The sequence below is a fragment of the Asterias rubens genome, chromosome 1 (assembly GCF_902459465.1).
Source record: "Asterias rubens chromosome 1, eAstRub1.3, whole genome shotgun sequence".
NCBI classification, from domain to species: domain Eukaryota; kingdom Metazoa; phylum Echinodermata; class Asteroidea; order Forcipulatida; family Asteriidae; genus Asterias; species Asterias rubens.
Genome location: NC_047062.1, coordinates 4,020,242 through 4,024,560, shown reverse-complemented (window position 1 = coordinate 4,024,560; position 4,319 = coordinate 4,020,242). Strand labels below are relative to the sequence as shown.

Here is a 4,319-nt window from a genome sequence, read left to right as displayed (position 1 = left end):
TCGTACAGTATACACACGACGGCCGTCAAAAGTAGCACAATCAATATTTTCACGATCAACTGCTGATCTTCAACTTTCCCACGCCGCCACGCCAACTGACAGCAGCAGACAGTTATTGGACACGACACACCCTGTGATGATTGCGAACATGGCAGATTTGAGAAAGTGCAGACTGTAACGTGTTACTTTGCTTTCAAATTGTAAGTCAGAAGTGAAAGTCGGACCTCATTTTTTCCTTCTAAAAGTAAAACGAGTTGTCACGGACAGCCATTATTTAGACCCTGGCTGGAACGGTGGTCAGAAGGAAGGACGCAAGTCCGTTGTTGCAACTTTTCGTATGCGCTAGATAGCCTCCCCGTTCAACTGCCCTCGGCATGATGATGCGACACAGCAGGGCAGTATGTGTTTTTCTTCCTCCATGGCTGTAGGGAGTTGTAGAGAATAATACCGAATTTGGGAGACACTTATTGCGCACAATATTATGATCCACAACAATTATTATTCTATATTTCCGGGATGAATTAAAATTGAAACGAATTTTGCTGTCTGAACTCTGATGCGGAAATGTTTGGTTTGGGGTCACCGGTGGTTTGGTCATGGAGGTAGAAATGGTTTGGTATTGACTGTAAAATTGTAAGTATTACAGTATGTAAGTCGGTAACACAACGAAATAATCACTCGTGACTGTAATGTATGTAGTTTATGTTGCATGCACTGTCATCCAAACTTAAACTACAGTAATAAACTTCACAAATTGAATAGAACATGTAGGCCCTATTTGATTAAATTTTTCTTAAACAATCATACAAAAACAATTCACACTTGAGTCATTGTTCAAATTTCAGTTTCAAAACATTCTGTTCGCTTGTGTGCTATAAAGGTTTTTTTAAAAGTTGCACTATCTCAAAACTCAAGTTGCGTTAACCAGAAACCTTTGATCCTTCAAATTGCAAACTTTGTTTTACCTTTTATTTTTTAACAATCTTAAGAATAAATATAATTCAGAATATTTTATCAAATTTATAAACACATGGTCTGTCTCAGCTCTTCCTTGCGGTGAAAGTATGACCAAGAGCTATTTATAGCATTCTGCAACTGTCACAGTAGTCGGAATAGCAGTGGTTCTAGTTGAATGTATTGGATTGGATGAACAATTAATATTATTGAATGCATGAGTGCATTTTCGCAGACATAATCACAAAGTGAAATCTTATGGAAAAGACAGGTTTCACCCCGAAAACAGTCTGCAACAATGCACAAACGAAATGCATTCAATTTTTGTTTACATAACTCGTACAAAGATCCTTGTCATTTAGAAAAAAAATTGTTCACGTAAGACGTGAAAACTTGTCCACTCCACATTCTAAAAATTCTATAACCCTTGTAAACACTGTGGAAAGCTCCATTGTAGACTTACAAGTTTGACCGCCATGACACAACCTTGCCTCATTTGAACAAATAAGATAATTCTCAATATATCTTGAGACTGTATTGGATCACATGTCACATAATGATTAAGTTTTTCATGCGTTGCGCAGTTCAATGGAAAAAACAGCTGGTGGAGTCAAAAAGATTCTGAGAATTATTTGATATTCAGGATTTAGGGTGAGTGGGTTATTATTCATAGTCGGTGCTCAATGCTATTACTGTAATAATTAGTGTATGCATTCAAGCTTGAATTTGGAAAAATGTTTCCAGGGACCTTACTGGTATGTGCATATTGTGATGAAATTTCGCACATTTCCAATGGAACAATCAATTTAGAAGTAAGTGGAGCTTTGCAGTCATCACTTATTAAAGGCAGCAATTAAAGATTATATCATAGCGTTGGTTTTATCCAAATAATACAAAAGGATCACAAAAAATCACAAAAAGTTTGATTTGACTGTCTTTATTTACATAAGAATCAATCATGTCGTCCTGTCACACTCAGATTGCGCCATTTTGTCTTTCACGGCATGTGTCTGTAGGTTTACAGTCAGTATCGGACTAGGTACCAGATGGAAATTGCTGGAGGGGTATTTCATAAAAATTTATTTGAAGTGCATCATTTGGAGTTGGACTAGTCAGTCCAATAGTTTTAACTAAACCGATTTCTTCAAACTACTTTTCTACTAAAATATTCATATTTTCCAATTTCATTGCATGCAGTGATTGAGAGGATATCAGGATGGGTGGCTGTTTCTCCAGCAACACAACAGCTGAAGGAGGCTCTACACAGCAAAGGACAAAGGTCAGAGTGAACCTCTTCATGCCTGGAAGGAGAGGAGGAGGAGGAGGAGGGCATGCCCCTAAGAAGTCTCCAAGAAAGGGAACCAATACCCTCTGACGTGAGATCCGAAATCAGTAAATCATCAATTTGAACCTCTGAACTGATTTGATGAACCGAACAATGGAATTAATGTAACCACTCAGGGGGTTTAGACATCTTGGTTAGTATGGTGAAAACTGCAAACTTTGCTGAAATAACCAAATCTGATTTTGTGATCATACTTCATTCCTCATCTGAAAATACCCTCTAATGTGAGATACCAAATCAATTAGTGATCAACTTGAAACAGCTGAACCAAATTGATGAGCTGAAAAATCAGATAAACCACTCAGGGGTTTAGACGTCTTGGTATGGTGGAAACTTGAAACTTTGCTGAAATAGCCAACTCTGATTTTGTGATCACTCTTCAAATCATTCCTCATCTGACGCTACTTTTAACTGTTTGTCATCACTACCGACTGCTACATGTTTTTAAACTGAAGGATAGTTTTGGGTTTGAACAAAGAAAAAATGACTGTTGCAGGACATTCAACCAATGACATTCCGGATTAACGTACTGGTGCTCTTCCAACTGCATGCATCTTCAAATAAATCTGTCTGCTCCCACAAGGAATTTCTTCGCTATTCACAAACTCTAGTTCGATGCCATTTTGATTGAATAACATCAGAATCCAGGAATGAAATCAAAGTTTTCTTTAAAAAAATGTACAGACCATAATTTTTGAAATTAGACATCAAAAGATTTTTTGATTTTGTCAAAAATTGTGCTTGAAGGGGTATACAAACGCATTTACTCCATTTTACTGGGAGGTTAATTTTTTTGAAAAATTTCAGATGGACTCTCAGGCCTGGAATAGACCGATCCATTAGGCTCCGCCCACGACGCACGTGTGAGCGGAGATAAAGATTTTCCACTGGAAGTGCCCTTTACCAAATGAAAATGGCCTGGCCCTTCTAAAGGCGAAATTCCTTGCCTGGACTCTATCTATTGGATTTGAATTTGGAACCCCTCTTAAGTAATGAAAATACTGATAATGCAATCTAATGTGTCTTACTACTAATGTTGGCCAGTCTAAATTTGAGAGCGTTTGCAACTGCAGTTGTCTTTAGTTGAAAAGAGTTTTGAATTTTATAACTTTCCATAGGGTTCAATATTGTTGAATCCTACAAATTTTACTTGACAAAAATATGAACAAAAGCATTTACTTCAAATAGCTTTACACAACAAATTCTTCAATTAATTTAGGTTATTGTACTTTTAAAAAAACCTTTTTTGATACATAAGTAACAAGACATTAAGCATCTGGGCAAGACACAATGCAACAAACATCTACCTTTTCATCATTTATGTTTAAAACGGCTCTTCCAAGTTTTTTTTTTCTTCTTCCAGTGTTTTATAGTGTGGGTTTGTGGCACACTCTTTTGATAAAGAAATTGTTGTTCATATTGTTTGTAAAGTATAAAATGTTAACTGTTAATACTAATATTATTTACTTAGCACTATCAATTTTGTCATTTCCACTAATTTATTGTCTGTAAGTGATGTGTATTGCAGATACTCATGTATTTAATGTGTTACAAGTAGTATTTGATTAACAAATTAAAGTTTATTAAAGTTTATTATCTGAAAATTTACTTTAAATTTGTAATTGACAAAGACCAGTATTTGCATAAATTTATAATCTGAAAAATTACTTTAAATTTGTAAATTTCAACGTCCAGTATTTTCACTTTATGTGACCCCAACAGTACATGAAATAACCAACCTGTGAATATTTCAGGTCAATCGGTGATCAGAGTCACAGGAGAAAGGTGACGACCTCTTGAATATCTTTTCACCGAACATCGAATTTTGGGTATCGAAGATCAAATTAAGTAAAACTAATTGTACTTACTAAATTATCAAAAACTAAACCATTTCAGGGAAAAGATATTTCTGGGAAAGTATTCAACTATGACATGACCATCTCTATACATGCAAGTTGTGCAAATCTGTAAAAAAAAAAATATGTCCACACCCTTTAAATGAAAACAAACTTGTAAATAA

General features: G+C 35.6%; 1 long non-coding RNA gene across 1 annotated transcript; it reads left to right on the top strand.

Moving 5' to 3' along the window:
* On the top strand, positions 1–4,319 carry LOC117298558. The gene is made up of 2 exons (XR_004519977.1): positions 1–200; positions 2,152–4,319. It is a non-coding gene; the product is annotated as an uncharacterized LOC117298558 (long non-coding RNA).